Source organism: Chamaea fasciata, unplaced genomic scaffold (assembly GCF_029207755.1).
Source record: "Chamaea fasciata isolate MVZ Bird 193981 ecotype frontalis unplaced genomic scaffold, bChaFas1.0.hap1 SCAF_44, whole genome shotgun sequence".
NCBI classification, from domain to species: domain Eukaryota; kingdom Metazoa; phylum Chordata; class Aves; order Passeriformes; family Sylviidae; genus Chamaea; species Chamaea fasciata.
In genome coordinates this window covers 1,049,150-1,064,736 of record NW_027094129.1, presented here as the reverse complement: position 1 = coordinate 1,064,736, position 15,587 = coordinate 1,049,150, and the positions used below count along the sequence as shown (strand labels likewise).

Sequence of the window (15,587 nt, the reverse complement as noted above, 5' to 3'; positions counted from 1 at the left end):
TGGCCGTCCCTCGGTGACGAGGCCCTCGAGGCCATGAGCACAGGGACTGTGTGGGGCACAGGGGACAAATGTGGGAGAGAAGGGGTTCTCACCTGGCCAGCAGACCCACGGCATAGTGCTGGGTGTCAGCACAGAGCAGCGTGTCCCAGCCACGCTTGCGCTCCATAGCCATCATCTCTGTGTTCCACCACATTTGGCTGAACAGAGCCTTCATGGCCTGCACTGCAAACCTGTGTGCAGAGCAAAACCCAGGTCACACGGCGAGCGCTGGCGCCGGCCACAAGGACATTGAAAAGACAGGAGGACTGGCACCTGTTGGGGTTGCTGGGAAGGCCGTGTTCCTCCTGGCACGCTCTCCAGAAGTTAGCAACTTCCACTGGCATCTCTTGTGTGGTGATGACAATGTGGAAGAGGAGAGCAACAAACAGACGGGCTGAATGAAGGAGCACTGCCCTGTGGCATTTGGGCACCTGGACAGTCAGCCACAGCCCCAGAGTTGCCTGCAAAAGAAGCAGCCCGAGACAGAGCTCAGTGCTAAGATGTCCGTGTGGCAGGGCCCGAGGGGAGACGCAGGGGGAGCGACGGGCCTGGAGCCCCCTGAGCCTGCCCTAAGCCAGTGCCTGAGGCAGGGAGAGGACGGAGAGCTGATGGAGAGGCGACCGGGGAGCGAGCAGAGGCCGGTTCCAGAAGCTCACCGCCAGGGCAAAAACGTCCTCGTCGTCGCCATCGGAGGTGGTCGTTGTATGCAGAGGCCAATCCTCCATCACGCGGATGAGTGCTGGCAGCACCTTCTCCGCTGTCACAGCCGACGAGCCTATGGCTCTCCACATGCTTGCAGCAGCTCTGTGGGATTGGAGCTCTGTGTCAGGGCCGTCTCAGTCACAGTAGCATGCCCTGTGCAGCTGTGGAGGCCCAGGTGACAGAGCCCTGGTGCCCTGAGGGGCAGGGAGGGAGCATGGCAGCAGGCTGGTGGAACAGAGGGGCCCAAGGGTCCTGGACCGCTCCGCCTGTCTGGCAGAGCCCATTGGACAGGCTCTGCAGGGCAATGGGCCCTAAAGGCTGCTGAGCCCTGAGCTCTCAAGGCAGGTGGGCCCCATACCTGTCACACGTTGGGGCACAGCGCAGGAGGGTCAGCACAACGTCAGCAGGTTGCTCTTCGGCCAGCCTCAGAAAGTCCAAGCGCATCCTGGCATCCAAAGTGACACAGGTTGCCAGTCTCTGGTGAAGGTCCTTCACCATGGCTGGCACCTGGAGGAGACATGGGGAAGACCTGGAGCGCTGTCCAAGGGAGCAGCTTTCCCCAAGAAGTGCTTCCCCTCCCGCCACACTCTCCTGGCCTCCAAGACTCAGGGTCTCTTTTGTGTTGGTGTTTCTGAAGGCCACGGACTCAGTCACTGCCATGTCCGTATTTGCTGCGTCACTGATTGCAGCATCCAAGCGCTGAGCCAAATCTGGGCTGACAATGGGCTCTGCCTGGAGCTCAGTCAGCCTGCGGTCAGGCTCAGCTGTTGCACGGGTTCTGGTCATCCTAAGGCGAACGGGCACGAGCCTCCGGAACATCTGCAGGAGAGCAAAGGACAGGGAAGAGAGACGCGTTCCATGGAGTGCTCCAAGCGCGGAGCTCAGCCGAGCAGTGACAGCAGGCCCAGCCCAGGCGGGGATGGCTGCACGTACCTTCAGTGATCTGCGGAAGCGGCCACGGGTGGGCTTCTTCTCCTGTGTCTGCTCCATGGTTGCATCTGGCAAAGAGCGAGCGCAGCCAGAGCTGAGGGCTTGCAGGAGAGGCCAGAGAAGCCAGCCCTGCTCTCCCCAGGCAGGGACAGCCCCGGGATGCCCCAGGGGATGGAGCACAGCTGCTGCAGGGGCAGCCTCGGCCCCTCTTCCATCCTGTCAGTGGGCGGAATGGGAACGGGGATGGGATGGGATGGGGCCAAGCTGTCCGCAGCCATCGGCCTTGTGGCCCGGCTCTGCCACTCACCATCCTGCTGTGGCTGGAACTGCTCCAGCTCTTGAGGGGGTTGTGCTGGAGCATCTCCAGGGCTCGTATTTCTTCTCCTCCAGCAAACTGTGAAGAGGTCGCGAAATCTGCCCGCCATGTCAGCGTCTGGCCTCGAGGGCACCTTCAGACAGATGTCGCTGAGGAAACTAGGGAAAACCCTGAGGCAACAAGTCGTGCAGTTGTGCCTTGAAGGCACCTGCGACAAAGAAGCCTCAGGAAGGCTGCAGGACAGCAAGTCCTGCACACTGGTCTTGAGGGCTCCTGCCACAACGACAGGAGACTCCTCGTGGTGCTTCAGGTCACCAGATCCTGTGGTCTGGCCGCGAGGGCACCGACCGCAGGGTTGGGAGATGCCTCGGGAAAGCTCCGAGTCACCAAGTCCCGCAGTCTGGCCGCGAGGTCAGCTGCAGGAGCAGCGCTTCGGAAAGGCTCCGGGTCGGGCACAAACGAGCGGGCTGTGTGGGAACTCCTCACAGCACCTCTCCGGCGCGTCCTGTCCCGTGGCGTGCTCCGAGCACTGTGGCGTGGCTGCGTTGTTGCCAGCACCTATGTCACCGCGTGTCACAAAGGCTCCTCGGACACCCTGTGCCTTTCCCTGCCACGGTGACCGCGCTGCTGCACCGTGTCACAAAGGGCCCATGCACACCCTGCCACCTGCCCCGGCCCTGCCCCCGCTCCACCCAAAGTGGCCCAGGTCGGAAGGAATCCCTCGGCCCAAGTGTCTAAGAGAGCCCAACAGGACCTTGAATGATTTGATGGCTCGAGCCATCGGCAACCGCTGCCCTGCTCTGCGGGCTCAGGGCGGCAGAAGGAGCCCCCAGGGCTGCCAACGCAGCCGCAGTGGGAAGGGCAAAATTTCCCCAAAATTCCTGAAATTTTCCCAAAAATCTCCAAAATTTCCCCCAAATGTCCCAATTCCCAAAAATTCCTCAAATAATCTCCCCAAATCTATTAAAATTCCCCCAAATCTTCCAAATTTCCCCAAAAATCCCCAATTTTCCCTAAAATTTCCCCAAATTACCTAAAACCACCAAAATTCCTCCAAATTATCCCAAAATTCCCCAAATTTTCCCCCCAAATTCCTGATTTTTCCCCAAATTTTTCCCTAAATTTTCTCAATTTTGGACCCAAATTTTCCCAAATTTTCTGAAATTTTTCCAAAATTTCACCAGTTTTGACCCAAATTTCCCAAATTTTGGCCCAAATTTCCCAGAATTCTCTATTTTCCAAAAAAAACCCTTTCCAAATTTCTCCATTTTTGACCCGAGTTTCCCAAATTTCCACCAAAATTTCCCAAAAGCTCCCAAAATCCTTTAAAATTTCCCATGTCCCCCCGAAATTTCCCAAATTTCCACCCAAATTTCTCCAATTTCCCCATTTTTTACCCAAATCTGAGGGATTTCCCCCCATTTCCTCACGTGGGGGGAGGGGCAGCTCCAGCTCCGGCGCCTCCTCTGCGGCAGGAGGGGAGGGGAGAGAAAAAGTCACAGAAATCGTCAAAATTGACCCAAAATTGACCCAAAATGAACCAAAATGTACCAAAAATGATGAAAAGACACAAAGTCATTCAAAATTGACCCAAAATTGACCCAAAATGGCCAAAAAATGACCCAAAAATATTCAAAAATGAGTGAAAATTGTCCAAAATTGACCCAAAAGGAGCCAAAACCACCCAAAATGATAAAAAAGATCAAAAATGTCAAAAATGTCAAAAATGTCCAAAATTTGGCCCAAAAGGAGCCAAAAATAAGCCAAAAAAAAAGATCAAAAAATTGACCAAAATTGACCCAAAAAAATGAGGAAAAAAAAGGTGAAATGCAATAGGCAAGCAGGGGCCGGCGGCCAGCACGGAGGGGCAGAACCCCGCAGCACCGCTCGGAGCCCCTGCCTACAGCAAGAGGCACTCGAGGGCAACAAGAAGAGTCTTGGTGGGGGCCAGAACAGTCTGCAGACAGTCCAGCTGCTTCTAGCCGAGTGTTCACACCCCTAAGTCACCCAGATGTCTGATCAATTATCCTTCCCTGTGCTGCCAAATTCAGGTCCCTTGTTTTGTGTACAACGCAAACAGTACCTGCAGTAAGACGGATTCTCCCCACACTCCCCTTTTTGATTAAAGTAGCTAAAGCATTGCTATTGTAAATGTACATTGACTCTTTTTTACATGGCAATAGGAAGTTCAAGTATTTAATAAAAACCTGAAGTATGTATTTACACGGTGATCTGATCCATTGATTTTGGTCAAAAGGTGATAGATACAGAAACTACACATTTACTGCTGGAATAAAGATATTTCAGATCCTGTACATTACTTATCCTGGAATTCAAATGTGAACATGATGTTGTGACTAAACCAAACCTTGTCACTCTTCCCCCATCACCCTCTCAGCCACTGAAGGACTAAGCAACAGTTTTCAGTTACTTTGACCAATTAATTCTTCACGACAGTAAAATCAAGGAGTCGCACAGATTTCTGTGCCACTTTCACAACAATAGATTAGAATCCCATTTAGATCTGTTTCTTATTTCTTACCAATATTGTCACTAGTTAGTCTAGTCACAGCTAATGAGAAAGTTTCATTAGCTTCCAGCTGTCTTTGAAAACAGATGTAATCATCATGTGTGCATATACTTACATAGATTTACAATGGGCAGCTTAAATTCCTTCAATGCTGTTAGTGATGCAGAAGCCCAGAGAACTTTATTAACCAATTATCTGGTATCAAACTTCTTTTGATCCGCATGTCTAAGGATCAAGGGTTTACAAGATTTGCTGAACTGACATTGGTTTCAACTAAATGAACTCAAGAACTGAATCAGAACACTTTCAAATTCTCCTTAGTTTTACTGTTGTTTCACTCCTCTGGAATAAAGAAATTGACCAGTTGAATGTTAATCTAAAGCAAAAAATATGCAATATTATGGCCACCACTAAAAACCCAAACTTTTGTAATAAAGCATTATTCCATGCACATGTCAAAAATGCTTAATCAACCCAAAGATCAGAAATAATATGCAAGAAAGGAAATAAACATCTGAAAGCCCTTAAAGCTCAGTAACACTGGATATGTTCAATAGCAACTAAGACATAATTGGCTTTATTTTTTTTTCAAGCTCCATCATTAAGAGACTGATTAATTACACAGTGCAGAAATTAAAATCTCATGGCAACTCACTCCAAACAGTCTGCACTGCAAAGCATCTGTAATTCAAATAGAAGTTTCAGATAAATGTAGTGTGCAGTGAATTCCAGCAGTACCTCAGGCTCTGGGGTACTGGGTAGACGGAACCACACAGATGCCAAAGCCTGCTGATCTCTCACACAAGTGAGCCTGTGTGGCCAAAGGCTTCTTTTGCAAAAACCCAGATGCTTGTGCTGGCAGGCAGAATGCAAAACACAGTGGTCTGTAGCACCTGCCTCTTCTGCATCTTCACATTGGTTAGTCCCCAGAAGTTTTAGTTATGTCTGCTTTATTCTCTGTTCCAGTTCATGCTTGTGTTTAATAAGCCGTTCTATTTCTGTTCCTAAAGTTTGCAGGTTTTCCTTCGTGGGAGGGGAAAAAATTATAAGATAAGTTATACAGGGAAATTAATCCATCAGCACAAAATGCACTAATAAGTCAAAATTAGTGTTTATGTCAGCAGGTTGATACTTTCAAGTATCCAGAACAAATGCAAATTATCAGAGTCAGAAAAAAACCAAACTCATTTCAATAAAAAACTCAAAGCTCTTGGCAAGTCCTTTTTTGCAGTTACCAGTACTCCACAGGATGCCCAGAAGGTAGAATGCTAGTTCCCCTAAGCATTTAAGGGAAATGATGATTACAGGAAGAGATCTCCAGCTTGTGCACAACCCTGCAGCCCAGCTGGCAGCCTGCACACCATTTTCCAGCCTGCCAGCTCTCCGTGGCAGCAGAGGTGCTGCCCCAGCAGCTCAGGAGGGCCAGGCAGGCAGAGCCCATGCTCCTGGTTCCACATGCCCAGGGGAGAGCATGGAGAGACCCTGCCCTGCTGAAGGCACAGGCACTCCAGGTCTTATCTCAAGCAGCAGCCCATTAGTGCAGCATACTCTGAGGGTACCAAACTGGAGGAACATGGCATCATGTCACGTAACTCCCCGGTTAACCTCAATGCTATCAGTGGCACCAAATCACAATGAGCTGACTTCTGAAAAGCCTTTCACAGCATGCAGTGAAGGAAGCATCTAAGAACCACAAGAATGTGCACAAGAACTGGCACAGCTACTCACTTTCAATGTAATATTCTTCAGTAATGTATCTTCTAACACAGCCTGAAGCTTCCTGTTTATCTCTAAGGAGAGTTCCAAGGTGAGCCCACTGTCTGCAGGGTGAGATGTATACAGAGATGCCATAATCCCACCACGCCTGCTCAAGTGAACTTTGTTGAAGTCAGAGGCCTCTGATGAGAGGGTTCCAGCCTCTTCCCGCAAAATATAGCTCTGAATAATTCTGGAGGATAAAAAAATAAAAAAACCAACATCATAGCATTGCAAGGCAGAGAAGAGTCTGATGCTGAAATAACTTTAGATTCCTGACATGAGTAATTTTACTTTCAAGCAGTACTGTATTACCAAAAAAAAGCAGTAAAAGTTTACTCCTGCAATTTCTATGCCAGAGGAAAACCTGGGATACCAGTAGTGATACAGGAATGCTGGCAAATCAAGAGACTACAATGTGCAGCATTTACTTATTTAAAAGTATTCTGAAAAGTTACTGGGACAAGAAAGATCTTTCTGGTAAAAAGTCTACTTTTCTTTGCTGAAGGACTCCAGACACGGAATCTTAAGCTTTCTACACATGAGAAAAAAATTACAAAGTCACTTCTCAAGAGTTTTCCCAAGCTGTAATAATTTTCTGTGAAATGGTACCAGCTGGGCATAAATGCATGGACTCATTAAGCAAGGGGCTGTTCTTAACAGGCAAATGTACCTTCCAGAAGCAGCTTTATGCCAGCATTTCTTACCCTCCTCACTGAAGTTCCACACATTTTCCTGGAATATGAGATTTTCATTTAAGTGGAATTTTGTCTCACACATTGTCTCACTGACCACCTTTGGCTCAGATACATCATTTGTTTGATATATATACCAGAGTACCATCTGGAATATTGCAGATTCTCCTTCCAAAAAACCCACAATCAGCACCCTTTTAAGCACACGGAGAGAATGGACTCTTCTGCTAGCCAGTGGCAGCAGTCCATCTCAAATCAGCCACCTGCTGACCATTTTGCTACCAAAAACCCACTTGTGCCAGTTTATTCCTCCTGAAAAAAATCAGCAATAGTACTAATAGAGAAAAACCTGGCAATTACTATAACTGCTGGGAAAAGATAAGAAATAAAACCCAAAACTAATTCTATCTTCAAAGTCTACTGTCACTGCAGTATTTTTACTGTTTTAAACATTTTCATTTAGACAATTTTCTTTACACAAAATCCAGAATACTTGTCTAGTGCATCAGCTCAACACTGAAAACCTGCCTGAACAGAAGACAGAACATACTTTGTTTTTTTCCTGATTTCCTCCACCAGCTGTTTAATGTGATCCTCCATAAACTCCATCTTCTCATTTTTTCAAGCATGTGCCTTCTGCAGCCTCAGTATTCTTTCAACCAAGACAGCCTTGTCCACCTCTGGGAAGCTGTCCACAGCCACTGCAGAGCCAGTGTTCTCAGGTGACCGGTCCTCGTTGCTGCTCCGTGCGTTCAGGGACCCTGCCAACACATCAGCTTCTGTAAAAACTCCCTCAGATCTTACACGAGGTGAAGTGCCCTCAGCAGAGCAGTGCATGCACTCACACCACCTGCCAGGAGCTGAGGATACTTTACCCAGGATGCCAGTTTCCCTTTGTGTTAGTGGGGTTCTCTCTAAAGGATCCTTACAGTGTTTATACGTGACATGCTGGGACAGCCGGTGCAGTCCCCTCCTGTGGGTGCACTGCCTTTGGAGTTAGTGTGCTCCCTTCAGGAAGGCTTATTCCCACTTAAACACTTTCATGTTCGTTTACCTGGCACAGGACTGAGCTGATTTTAAATGTGTGTCTTGGAGTAAACTAAAATTACAATACTATGAAAACTGTATAGACTCACAAAAGCCCTACATATAAACACTGCAGCACTGATCCCTTAGAGCTCGCAGTATTTTCTATACATTCTGCTGTTCTTCCGAAGCATTTGTCTCTCTCACACAGGGAGATTACAGGACACCTGGACAGAACCAACTCAACTTAAAACCCGAAGATATTGAAGAAGGAAACATGCTATTTTCAGTGCCAAAGATCACTCCTTTAGCTCTAACTGGATAGAAAGTAATGAATATTACATAAACCCATTGATGTCTCTAATGATGCTAATTGATTTCTCATTTACACAGTTGCAACTGTCAATAGGGCAATTAAACAATGTTGGAAGCCACTGCTCATTTTTATTTTGCCTCTGGCAGCATGTAAAAGGGTCCTCTATAAACTGGAGTCCTCTCGAGCTTCCTCCAAACATAAAAGCAATGGAATAAAAAAGGCAGGTATTTTAAAAGAACCAAAATATATAAACATTACACTTTAATCACATAACAGGCACCTACAACTGCAGTCAATCAAATGCATTTTGCTGCTTAGAGGCTATTTTGTCAGTTCTAATGGGAGGCTGCCCACACACTGCATATGCACAAACCACATAAAGAGGAAGCACACTGTGGCAACCTTGTTAAGACTGAAGGGCTGTTTGGCAGCCCTGCTATGTGCTCCATTACCCGACGAACTGGAACGGCTCCCCATGCTGCTGACTTCTTTGTCATAATTACCATTTTCCATCTGATCCAATTTCCTTCGTGCTGAAAGTATTAACAAAATGATGATCACCAAGAGCAGAGTAGAAACTAAAAATTACAGTGTTACCCAACATACAGAACCTTTAATCACCTGCACTAATTTAACATGATATGACAACTGAAAGACAATGGCAGTAACGAAAAATAAAACCCAAACAGCTTCCTACCTTTTTCTGGCCCCAGCCATGAAGTGCCTGGATGTAACACTCACCATGATCCCTACACAGTGCTGTAATTTCCAGTTGAAGGTGTAATGTCATATATAGGATTAACTGGGACCAGTAAGGCTTCAATTTGATTTTACTTTTGATTAGGTCTGCCAAGTAAACTACCACCGATGTTGGCAACTCTATTCCAGCATCTTGTAAGTTTATCACTACAGCAGTACTTGTGCCAGAAGCACCACTCACTCACTAGGGATCAAGAGGGAAAGCACACAGCTGTTCTTATATGCACAAAAAGGGACATGGAACTTGTCTTGCACAGTGCAATAGGATCTCTTATTTCAAACACATTTCATTATCTTCAAATCTATTTGCACTCAGAGCTTATGCATTGTTGGGTTTTTGATGACTTCTATTTGTAGACAAAATTAGTCATCAGTGTCTCCATATCCAGCTTTAAAAACTGAAGTGCTCTGTTTAATGTACTAAAAAAATAACTGTCACCAGCAATTCCTGATACAGTCAGCAAATAGGAAACTTCTGGCAACTTCTGAATACACTCCTACACAGATCAGGATCCACATATACCTACAGTGACATTTCAGTAGTCAGATACATCATAACAAAGACTAAGCTCTTTGGAAATAAATAATTCATTTTATGTCTAAGCCCAGTTCAAAAGTTATATTTTAGACTGAAAATTAACACAAAGGCCTGTAACTGCAGTTTCCACAAGGTCTAACTTGCTCACTCTCCTTGTCTTCAGGGACAGGGAGAGCCTGCAGGGTGACATTCAAGCAGTGAGCACACACCGACAGGACCTGAGTGTCTACCAGACACTGAAGGGCTCTGAGATGGGGCTGACTCATAATTGAAAAGAATCTCCACCTAGCTGAAGTTGTTTTGTGAGGTCTTTCAGGTTTGCTGCGTGCTTGCGCTTCTGGGTAGCCAGGTCATCCTTCAGCTCATCCACCTGGGTCCTCAGTGCTGACACTTCTTCTTGCTCTGAGGCCAGCTGAGCCTGCAGGGTCTCAATCTCTGACTTCCGCTGATCCTCCTCCTTCTGTAACCTGACGGCCTGAAATAGGGATTTTATTTTCAGTCACACACAAAAAAATTCTAGCCCAACCATAGTGCATGCTCAACATCCCTAAATGCACTTTTCACCTGGGAATCATTAACACTTTACATTTATTATTTAGGCTGAACACTAGCACTTCACATGAGTAGTAAGATTCCTCAACCACCTCCAAAATATCTACATGATACAGTACAAAGCCACACTACTTTCCATGACTCACTAAGTTTATTAAAAACTACATTTATCTCACAGTACAAACAGGACGTGAGGAACAGTTTACAGTAATGAATTTCACAGGCAAATTAGAACCTTTTGTCTGTTTCAATTACAGTTGCAGAGAGAACAACTCTGCCCCCAAAAAGCCAGAAAGAGCAACACAGTGACACTTCCTCATTCCAGCAGCAGTGTGCCTCAGGACTTCTTTCAGCTTGGCAACATGAGGTGTTCATATCCCACTGCTACTAACGGCAAATTCAAGGAGAAATTACAGTCAGGTAAGTGAAGATACAAGGTGGTATTCATGTGCTACATGTTTATCTGCATCAGACATCTTACTAGAGCAAAAGCAAGCTGCCCACTGTACTCACCAGATCATCTTTAGTCTGTTGAACACAGTCCAGCTGATTCTGCAGCTCTCTTTCACTGTAAGAAAGCTTATCCAACTGGCTCTGTAAGGAATTGTTTTCAGACTGAAGCTGTGCATTCTTACTGGTTAATTTCTCAGTGAATATCAATAGCTCAGATTCTCTTTTCCGACTACCTTCAATGTCCCTCTGAAGATCAGCAACCAGAGAATTGAAACCGTCTATTTCTTCCTTTAAAGCATTGATTTCTTGTTCATCTCTGTCAAAACAATTGTATCTCATTAGTGATAACCTGAGCCTAAAGATATGAAGCTTCATTGCAATAAAAGCATTCAGGTCAAATCCAAATAAGGCAGGGGAACAATTAATGACCCTGGGGTATCTGTTAGTCATTTGAAATGTCAAGGGAGTTTCCACTTTGTTTCACAACATGCTGCAGTGCTGAAACAACAGATTTCTGCATCCTGTAGAGGACTCAGGCATTAACTCCTCAAGGAAGGCCATCCCTCCATATTCAACTTCTCCATATGACCTTCAGATCAGGGTACAAACAAAACTCTCAAATCCAGACCTGGTAGGTAAGAGGAAGGTTTGTAAACCCAACAAAGGCGGCCAATCTGTAAGAGGCCTTATCTTTAAGAAACAGGGAAATACTCCAGTTTGGATTTCCCTAGGACAGCAGTATGGCAATTCCTGACACATCCTTATCCAAGCCCTGCAGCTCTGAATCAAAGAGCCAGTTTTACTCCCCTACTCCTCCCCCCAAAAATAAGTCCTTCCCCTCTACAAAACAAGTTTTTATTTCTACTGAAAGACTCCCATTAGGAGACTTTTGATCTATCACATCCAATCTGAGTGAAAAATGCTGCATCTTCAGTTATCAACGTTCTACAGAAAGTGCTGGAAATTAATTCCAAAATTTAACAGCTGTTAAAAATGTTACAGACTAAAAACATCCCTCTTATTTGCACTTGCAATATTAGTTCATTAATTCTACAATCACAGGATTTTATACACCTCTTCTAAAACTTTACTTTCTAACATCAGAAAAAAACTCACCCTTCTCACAGGGAGCGTGTATATTCAAATTTCAAAACAAAATTAAAATTACACAAAGCAAGAGCACACATCTCATTTAATTTCCTGACAGACACTGTAATTATGAGGAGGATCAATTCACTTTAAATCAACAATCCTGCAATGATATGTTTCTCCAAGAAGAGCCAAGACCCAGTCACTTGTGCTGCAAAGTATCTCACCTATAGTTCCCATTCAAAAACCTGTGCCAGAAGGGTATGCTTGTATTTTACATTTTCAAATACCTTGCTTCATTACAGGAGAAATCTCTGACTAGCAGTCAGGGTTGGATCAGACAAAATTAGAAGTTTAGACCATTCTAAAAGAGATGACTAGCTTATCCTTAAAAATTTACAAATGAAGGAGACCAAGGAACACTGGAGGTGGTAAGTATCCAGATCACACATTAATTTCTTTCCAGCATTCAACCTAAAATCATATTTCTCCAGTGAACAAAGATAGCTGAATGTTCCCTTTGTAATACAGCCTTTATACATTTCAGGATGTCTGCCTTGAAATTGAAATAAAAGACAATATGAAATTTAATGTAGGGATAATAAGTGTTGCATGGGAAGGATACTGAAAAAAAATCCAAATTGAATACGAATGAGAGACATACTTAAGCATGTCTCAACCACTGAGAGGGTGGAAACACACATTTGTAGTTTCACACTCTGATCACAGTCACTTTAATTCATTTGGCGAGATTCCAAGTGAAAAAGAACTGTTACTGATGCAGGTGTAGGCTCCAGTAGTTTCTAGCACACAGCAGTTTCCCTGGGAAGACACCATGACAATTCGGGTGACCAGCACACAGCAAATGGAAAGTGGTTGATTTGCTAAACCCTGAAGAAGGCCTATAATTACAGAAATACTTCTCAATGAAAAATAAGAACTGTTTACCAGCGTGAGAGGGACAGACACATGGGTGGTTCTGCCTATCTGACATTTATCTAGCTCCATTTATGCAACACCACTGGAACCAGCAGAGTGGCCAGCATTTGTATATCCCAGTCCATATGTACCACACAGACACAGGACCATGCTCAGACACTCCTGGATCATACATGAGCCCAGCCCTCCCCTGAGATTATTTCCCTCACATTCTCAAATGAGCAAACTTCGACACTGCAGAATGAATTCCAGTCCATTAGAAAGAAAAGTGCCCCATACTGTCGCAATACAGCATCTGTCAAGTAAGTAGAATTCTTTTCATGAAGTACTTGCATTCATCCATCACAGTCTTAAAGCAATTTATCTTTCCAGTTTAATTGCTCCCCTCCATCTTTCAATAAAACAAGCACTGAGCAGACACCTAGAAGGTAATTTCCTGTAGAGTATGCTGGAAATCAGGCACTTGTTATTCTAATAATGACAGACACTAAATTAGAATTATCAATCTCAATCCCCTTGTTTTGTAAGAGGCCACCAAGGTTATCTTCAGTATTAGCAACACTGATTTAAATCAGGACAGGCATTCTTCAAATTACAATACATTGAAAGCATAAATAACTTCAATAAAACAAATAGATCTCAGATAATCTTTTAAATCATTAGTCAAAGTGCACAGCTGTACCTCTGATGTTGATCTTGCAGCTGATCTACAGTTTTGACTCTGTCCAGCAAATTCTGAATTTCACTTTTCTGTCTATTTATTATTTCTTTATACTTGGATAGCTCATCTTCTGTTCTTAAGCGCTCATCCTCTAGACACTTTACCTAAATGGAAAAAAAGAATGAAACCAGAAACTATTTAGTTTCACAAACTTCAGAGCTAAATTATTCTGACCATATGTCTAGACTGTTGTACAAAGCTCATGTGCTAATTTTACAGTGATTCCAACCAACTTAGAACAATATCCCAAAGTATTTCAGATCAAATTGAGTCAGAAAAACAAACAAACAAGAAATTGAACAAGTGTGCTTAATGCTTGTTTTGTCCAAAGGCTCGAACTTATCAGCCCCATTAATCAGGGTTCACAGATATGATGTTTCCCCAGTTACCAAGGCAACCCCTTACTATGCCTTCCTCCCTTCTTCCACAGGGCTATTGAGCTGCTCTGGAGAGAGGGACTGGCATGCTATTCCATAGACTGCCCACAAGTTATGGACAGCACAACCTCCCTACCAGACTCAAAACTCATTTCACAGGTAGGAGAAGCATACAAGTATTTTACTTACACTAAATTTAGAAAATTGAAAATATTTGCAGGGTGACAAATTTAAAATGTTTCTCAACATTTCAGCCAAATGAGGAGCACACCATGAAGCAAAACACTGTTGTGTTACAGATCAGCTCATACTCCCTAAAAAAGGCTATCCAGAGTGAACAACTGGGCGTCCTTTCTAGTCTTATGCCAGCCAATCTCTAACCACACTGTCTATTCCCAAAAAAGTAAAAGTACAATTAGGAATGGAATGTATTCTTGTTCCAAAAACTCAGTACTGTGTGTTCAGCCCCACTCCCATCAGCACACTTTACCTTTGTTCTCAGTGTTTGAAGCTCATCCATGCCTTCCTTAAATGTTCTCTTCAAGTCTTCCAGTTCTTTTATTTTTGCATGATGCACCTTTTTAGAGGGTAAAAAGTTCATTGAGAAAACTAAATGTACAGTGGCGCCTCAAAAAAAAAAAAAAAAAAAAAAAAAAAAAATAATAATCTAGGCCAATACAGGCCACCACAACAGCTGAGAGGGCTTGATGCAGAACAGGTACCCCAAAGGCTTGGTTAACTTCTTCAGAAAGGAAAGCAAAACCCCAAAACTTCTTTATTCTTGGAAGAACTGAGAAGAAAAGCAAGACTTTCACCTTCACTATATCATATTTTCCCCTAACTTTGTTTTTAAAAAGTGAATCCAAGGTAGTACCTGAAGAGATCCTCCAAAAAAGCAATGCTGGGGGGCAGACACCTGGGATTTAGTATTAGACAACAAAAAAAGACAAACCCCAAAGATTCTGGCATAACTATAAGCATCTTAAAATAAGATTCTCAAAATTATAATCTCACAGAATTCTTAACCACATATTTACCTCCAGGTGATCAGACTTCTCCTGAATTTGTTTCTCTAGTTCTCCTCTAGTTACTCGGAATTTTGCATCCAATTCATTTGATTTAACTTCTTCTGACTCCTAAAGGAATTGAAGAAATATAAGTAGAGTTTTATGTTTTCCTTTCTATTCTATGAGTGTACAGACAGCTTTTCACATCACTGAGCCTTTCCTGTAAGTACATCTCTGATAATCCTGACCATGCCAGGAAAGACCCCCATGCTGCATGCTGTCACGATCCGCTCACACAAGCGGGGTTCGTGATGGTTCGTTTTAGGGATCTCAGAGCACGAAAGACACAGCGGGGGACAAACTCAGTTTACTCAATCACAAATGCACCTTTATTTAGTGCCAACAAATGCGATAGTAGGGAGAGAAAAAGAGAATAGTTAGAAAAACAGAAAAGAGGGGAAGGGGATTATAGCTACCAACATGGAGGGTCGAGTCCTCGAGGCTTTTGAAGATGCCTATAGACGTGAGTTTCTCCAGTGGGGTGATCACAAAAGTGAGTGGGGGTCTCCAGGGTTTTTATAGTCCTCTCCGAAGCGACAGGCAGTTGGCCAAACAGCTGGGGGAAATCATTGCAGTGTGTTCATTTAGAGAACCCAGAACAAGTCGGTCGTCAGCAGGTACAGTGTCAACCAGTCCAAGTCAGCAGGTGCAGTGTCAGCAGGCGCGGTCACTTCACCGTGACTTGCCCATTGTTTCTGCTCAGGTTCTGATGTTCCCATATGGGTGCTGGGTTTTTCCATCGAACACACCTGCAGGCAGCACTTGGCCAACATCCCACCTCAG

At 44.5% G+C, this 15,587-nt stretch overlaps 1 pseudogene; it reads right to left on the bottom strand.

Moving 5' to 3' along the window:
* Positions 1-4,069: 4,069 nt before the first annotated feature.
* Positions 4,070-15,013, bottom strand: LOC136303940 (coiled-coil domain-containing protein 186-like; annotated as a pseudogene).
* Between the last annotated feature and the right edge of the window lie 574 nt (positions 15,014-15,587).